Below are 7,202 nucleotides of genomic sequence, written 5' to 3'. Positions count from 1 at the left end.
ATTAGTCCAATAAGCCCTGTGGGGTTATCTGAAAAGGAAGGATGGTTAGTCTTCCAATTATAGAGGTCAGCAGAGGAAAATGGCCAGTGCTGGAGGGGTTATAGTTGTTCTGGCTGTGGGGGCCCTCCGTAGGCTCGTAAGGGGAGAGCCACAGTGGAATCTGGGCTCTCTAGACCCCTCCGACTGCGAGTCCCCCGTGCTGGTCCCTGGGGGGCACTCGTGGGGATGGGGGAACCGGTATCAACCTGGCCCTGATATGGGGGAGAATTGTGGCACATTTCAGGCCACTCAGGTGGATTTTCAATCTCAGGATAAATTTTGGGTGGTGGTGATGGTGCAGCTTCTGGGGCCAGAGGAACTCTGGACTCAGAAGTTCGGGCTTTTAGGGCTAATGCGCGTGGAGGGGTGGTATGGTTCTTCAAAATCCAAGGTTTTACTCACGGCAGTGGATTCTGCACTAAATCCTGCCACACGATGATGTTTGGCTGTTGGTCAGGATGCCCGTTTGGTCCTTCTTGGAAAACAAGATTTTTAACCGCCAAAATGATTGTTAGGTCAAATGCGCCCTCTGGTGGCCAACCGACTCTCAGAGCAGGCCACTCAGAGTTACAGAAGGTTTGCCAAGGTCTTTTTTTTTAACGTTAACGGAGAGATTATTAGCCCTAGTTCTTACGTCAGAAAAATGTCCTAAAGTCAAGGAAAGGGGTGTCGTTAGATTCGGTCCCATTTTAGTCGCCCACAGAACACAGCAGACACTCACAAGAAATACAAGACACACAAGAAGCTCTCTTCGCAACAACCAATTGAAAGCTGCTTCAGACGGGAGAGCCCTCCAGGCCCCTCCTCTCCGGCGGGACACTCTAAGTCCCTCAGACGGACCGGAGACTATTAAAACCTCTGGATCCGGAATCCACCCAAAGGGACGTCTCCCTCTGGGCCGTGACTTGTGGTTTTTTTCAAGCACATCTGCTTTTGCCACAGTCACAAACTGAAAGTAAGCTGAAAATAAAACGGACTTACGAACACACAGGTTTGGCGATGCCACACAGACAAAGAAACAAAGAAACAAAGAAATTCTAGAGGATCCTCTTACCTCCAAGTGGCTGGCTGGCAGGTTGTGGGGGTGGCTGCTCGATCCCGGACGACCCCCCAAATGAAAGACCCTAAACTAGGGCTTTTCCCAGACTGGGCGGGACCCCGAGCAACTCACACCAGATCCACTTTCTGTAATCACAAGAGGCTTTATTGACGTAGCTTCGGGATGACTTATATCTCACATAAGAGACAGGGAAGTCGACCCCGAGCCCCAAAAAGCAAGGGAATTTATACTAGGTTTAGGGGTTCTTTGGCGTAGAGATAGCTCATTGGCTCTTTGGAAAAGGAGAAGTTCAATTTTAGGTCAGGTGCCTGCTGCTGATGTTAGTTAAAATATGGTTTTTGCCACTAATTGTTTCTTCAGTTTGTGGTCAGCTAGTTCCTGGAACATAAACATTCACACAAGATCAAAGGTATAAGTTCTTACAATACAGATCAAAGGTATAAGTTTTTACAATACAGATCAAAGGTATTGGTTCCTACAATACTTGGGTTTGGGGACATTATTTTTTTTTTTTTTTAATTTTCCTTTCAGACTATGCCTTTGCATAGTCAATGAAACATTTATACACATCCTTCTCTTTATTTTCTACTTTCACCCAAGATCCATCTAATACCAGCAGTGATACCTCTGGTTCTACAGCCCTTTCTAAATCCAGATTGAATTTCTGGCATTTCCCTGTCAATATATTGTTCTAGTAGGTCTTTTTAAAAATTTTAACATTTTTTTCATTATTAATTTCAATGAAAATTTACAGACTTTAGATTTCCATTATTTCATTGTTTCACTTTTCTCCCTGCCCACACTCTTCTTTTTGAAAACTAAAAGAATAATTATTTTATTATTTTACAATCCCTCCGCCCAGGTCCACTCCACTATACAGCCTTTGTTCTGGACTCCTGTCATGACAAAAATACCTAATCACATATCCCTTTTAAACAGTTTTCTCCCTCATCTGTTTCGATGCAGTATAAATTATTTATCCCATCTTTCTCAGTCTCCCCTCAACCCTGATGTCAGTCCTGTTTTACAACAGTGGCACCATGCAATATTTGTCCTTTGTGACAGAGATATTTCACTCAGCATAATGTCCTCCAGGGTCACCCATGCAGTAGTTTTTTTTTAAATTATTGTCAGCAGGCTTTTATTTGACTTTAGTATTAATTATATTTTTGATAACTCCACATTCTTTTGTATCATCTTTTTTTGAGGAAATAAGAACAAATATGGATATCTTCCAGTCAGTTAGTCAGATAGCTGCCTTCTGCATTTCTTGGCACAGCCTGGTGAGCACGTCTATGGCTGTATCTGCTTGCTGAAACATGCAAATTAGCATTTCATTACTTCCTTGGACCTTATTTTTTTGGCAATGAGTGTCTTCTGATTTAGGACGCTCACCTCTTAGCATTATATGGGACAATACAATATTATCTTGTGATCCATATTCCTTGGCTTGTTTTTAGAAGTTACTTTTCCAGACAGTTCTTTAAAGTTTGTTTTAATTTCAGAGCTCAATCTTGGAGCTCAATTGATATTTTTTACCATGAGTAATCTGAAGGTATTTGAAATAACATCAGCATCCCAGCAGGCTTTAGGAAATGTGGTACTGTTTTGACTTAGGATAAGATTTTTGGTAAATCAAACACAAATTCTTGAAGTCCTAGAAGAATTCTACTGTTTAGAGAAGCCAATATTACTGTGGAAGTTGAGTGGTTCTATTTGTTTCCTCATAATACTTCTCAATTTTTTCCCCACTCATTGACAGCACTGTCCTCAAATATCATTTAAACCCAAGTCCACAGAAGATAAACTTTATTGAACTAAAGTTTCACTGTCCAAAACAATAACCACTAGCTAGCACTTGAAATGTGCAAATGCTATATTCTGGGAATGGAAAGTACACATCAGATTTTGAAACCTTGTTGTTGTTCTGTGCTGTCAATAACTCAAGAGTGACTCATAATACAACATATTAGAAACTCACCCTACCTTGAATCATTCTCATTATCTCTGATATACTTGAACCTGTTGTAACATTCATTGTGTCAGTTCATTTCATTAAGAGTATTTTTCTCTTTTGCTAACTCTCCATCAAAGGCTATACCCCTTGACAACGTGCTCAAAGAATGGATGAGCCAACGTTTCACCATCTTTGACTCTACGAATCACTCTGATTGTACTTGCTCCAAGATAGACTTGTTTATTCTTTAGGCAGCCCATGGGTTGTTCTCCAACACCATAATTCAAAACCATCAATTTTTCTGTTAGCCTTATTCACTGGCCAGCTTTCATATCCATAGGAAGTAATTGAAAGACCATGGTTTGGATCAGGCCCACATTTGTAACCCTATTATGTCCACTTACTGTACAAAGGTAACTCATGAGTGCTTGAAGCTGAATTCTGTGACACTGATGTGTCAAATGAGAGAATAATTACCCACAGTGGACAGTGTTTGGTGGAGCTTCCTGACTAAAACAAGCTTGGAAGCAGGAGTGGCATCCTTTTCCATAATAGCTTACCTCTGGAAACCTTATGAACCTGGAGAAAGGACAAAAGTTATACAGGGGTCCAGGTCTTTTGTTCATAGGGTCACTATGAGTTGCCTCTGACTCTATGACACTTAAGAACAATAACATCCTTATTCTTTGGTACTTTAAAGAAGTCCTTGGCAGCATATTTTCCCAAAACAACCTATCTTTTGATTTCTTGAAGGCTGCTACCATGGATATTGATTTGGGAGCCAAATTAAATTCTTGACAACTTCAATCTTTTTTCTCTCTACCCTGACATTGTGTGTTGGTTTATTGGTGAAGATTTTTGTTTTCTTATTGTTGAGATTTTATTCATATTGAAAGCTGTAGACTTTTATCTTCTTCACTAAGTGCTTCAAGTCTTCTCTCTGCAAGCTAAGTAGTACTTATGTATAATGTAGCTTGTGGTAGAATCGTCTTACAATTCTGATGCCACATTCTTTTTCATATAGTCCATCTTTCCAGATTATTTGCTCAACATTCAGATTGAATACATACAGAGAAGATACAATTCTGGTACACATCTTACTGGATTTTTAAAAATTTTGGCACAATCAAAAGAATGCAAATTCTGTAATTAATGTTTTTCATATTTTTTTGGTCTGCATACAATCATTGATATATATTGTGCTCTAGCAAGTACATTGTGTTTTATATAGTTTTCCCTATACATTGTATTAACAAGCCTGGAAGCAGGAGTGGCATTCACTTCTGAAATGGTTTGCCTCTGGAAACTCTATGAACAGTGCTCAGGCCTTTCTTTCATAGGGTCTCTATGAGTTGTCTACAACTCCACAGCACCTAATAACAACAACAATACATTGTATTATGTACAATTAGTAATCATCGATCTATTAGAGTCTCCATTTAAAATCTTTCTTATTACCTGTCCTCCCCATATACCCATAACCTCTGCTCTCCTAGTTATTTCCCTTCTTCCCCTTTTTCTGCCCCTTCCTGTCTTCATTTCAACATTTATAAACGTCTTGTTCAATTATTCTTCAGTTTTTAAATATGGTCTTATGCAGTATTTGACCTCAGAAGACTGAGTTACTTGACTCAGTATAATGCTGTCTAGACTCTTTCCATGTTAAACAGTATATTAAGAAATTACTGTTCTTTAGTTCGGCATATACTGATGGTATGTCAATATGATAACACTGCAAATGTTTTAGATGCATAAGATGCTATTAAAGTTAACTTTTAATCTTTCTCTGTTTAATAATGTGACTACACAAAAATTGGAAATCACATGTATGGTACATTGCATTTCATACTGGACAGCGCTGCTACAGGAACCGAAAATGCCAAACCACAAAGATCTCTTAGCTGACTGCATTTTTCAACTCTGTGACTTGCTAGCTGCTGCTAATTTCTTCCCCTGTACTTTCTTATCCAACAAGTTCTCCCTTATGTCCACCAACTCCTTTTCTGTGTTTCATGTACCAACTACTTCCTTAATACATCTTCCTACATGGTGTTTTGAAAAAGATCGAGATTTCACCCCTCAACCCACACTAAGAAATATTGTTGATTGAGTGAATTGTTGTACCCTGTTTTAAGCAAACTGCTTGATTCTTAGCATGTAGGTGTCCTAGATTCAACCTGTAGGTTGAATAACTTTAAAGAAGCTGGAGTCTTGATTGTCAGTCTTGAGCTCAGGAACTCCTTCCTACTCATTGGACTTGATCTTTAGACTCTTTGGTTCTGTGGGGTGACCAGGAACTATGCACTGCAGTATACAGTCTTGGAGATGTTTATTTGTCCATCTCCAGGAACTGGTACCTTCTGATAACACATCCAAAGTACATGAGACAAATATTACCATCCTTATTTCTAAGGAGCATCCTGACTATACTTCTTTCAACACATTCATTCTTCAAGTTGTTATTGTTATGTGCCATCGAGTCATTTTGCAACGTATATAGACATTATGTACCCTGAATTCTATCCTGTGCCAACCTTATTGAATCTGACACACCTATCCTCATTACCCCAGTCACTGAATCAATCCATCTCACCTAGGGTCTTCTTTTCTTGTGCTGTCCCTCCACTATTCTGAGCATGAGATCCCTCTCCAAGGACTGGTCCCTCCTAGCAACACGCCGGAAACATGTCAGACGAAGCCTCAGAATCCTTCTCTTCAAGGAACAGCCTGGTTTCACCCACTCCAGGACAAACACGTTTGTTTTCCTAGCAGTCCATGGTATATTCAATACTCTTCTCCAGGACCACAGATCGAAGGCATCAATTCTATCGTCCCTAATCATTGTCCAGTTTTCTGATCCATACCAAGTAATTGCAAAGACTATGGCCTACGTCAGGTGCATCTTAGTCTCCAGATTGACATCGTTGCTCTTCAGTACTCTGGAGAGGTCTCTGACTTTCCCTATGCAATTCATCTTTTGATTTTCTGGCTGCTGGTACCACGAGTGTTGATTGTGGAGCCAAGCAAACTGAAGCTGTTAACAATCTCAATTTCTCCACCATCTATCATGATGCTGCTAATTATTGGCCCTGTGGTGAGAATCTTTGTTTTTGTAATGTTGAGCTTCAATCCATATTAAAGGCTTCAGTCCTTGACCTTCTGCAGCAAGTGCTTCAGGTCTTCCTCAATTTCAGCAAGTAGGGTTGTGTCATCTGCATAATGCAGATTGTTGATGAATCTTCCTTTCATCCTGATGCCACACTCCTCATAGAGCCCAGTGCTGAGAAGCCAAGGCAAAGAGAAAAAAACCAAGAAATTAAGAAGCTGAAACAAATTATTTCAAAAGCAATGAGGTAAGACAAAGTAAAGTATTGTAACATGCAAAGACCTGGAATCAGAAAATTAAAACAGCCTGAATTGCTCAGCATTTCTTAAGCTGAAGAACAAATTCAAGCCTCGAGTGGCAATGCTTAAGGATGCTTTGGGCAGAATATTAAATGATTCAGAGAGCAATCAAAGAAGATTGAAGGAGGATACAGAGTCATTCTATAGTCATGATATAGTCAATTCCAGCATCATTATTTAAAATCATTAATCTTTCTTCAGAGTTCTTACTTAAGAGTAGTTGTTTGTTGTGTGATGTAGAGTCAGAACAGACTCGTATAGACCCTCCAGCAGATTTAGAGACAGTTAATAGCACAGGAAGATAATATTCATTCTTCTCCTGTTGAGCAACTGGTGGATTTGAACTATGTGCCTTTGGTATTGCAGTGCAGTTCCTTACTACTAGGCCATGACAGAATTGTTGTTTTCCTTGTGTGCTACTGAGTCAGAGCCAAACCATAGGTGACCTTCTGGCAGGTTTGCAAAGGCAGTAAATCGCAAAGGAGGAAATTGTCCATCCTTCTCCAGTGGAACAACTGATAGCTTCAAACTGTGTGTCTTTGGGATTGCAGTGCAATTTCTTACCACAAGGCCACCAGAGTTCATCAAAGGGTAGTGAATTTAATTTCTACTTGCAAGCAAGATTTTACTGAAGATTATCCAAAAATGACTGGAACAGCACATCAACAGAGAACTACCGGAAGTCCAAGCTTGGTTTAGAAGGGGTCGTGGTACTAGAGATATTGTAGCTGATGTTAGATG

The 7,202-nt window shown here is 39.9% G+C and overlaps 1 pseudogene; it reads right to left on the bottom strand.

Moving 5' to 3' along the window:
* Nucleotides 1-98: 98 nt before the first annotated feature.
* LOC102849058 overlaps nucleotides 99-7,202 on the bottom strand; it is a 10,734-nt pseudogene continuing 3,630 nt past the window's right edge.

This window comes from Elephantulus edwardii, unplaced genomic scaffold (assembly GCF_000299155.1).
Source record: "Elephantulus edwardii isolate Elephantulus edwardi_28Jun2011 unplaced genomic scaffold, EleEdw1.0 scaffold00301, whole genome shotgun sequence".
Classification (NCBI taxonomy): Eukaryota; Metazoa; Chordata; class Mammalia; order Macroscelidea; family Macroscelididae; genus Elephantulus; species Elephantulus edwardii.
This window is presented reverse-complemented; position numbering and strand designations above follow the sequence as displayed.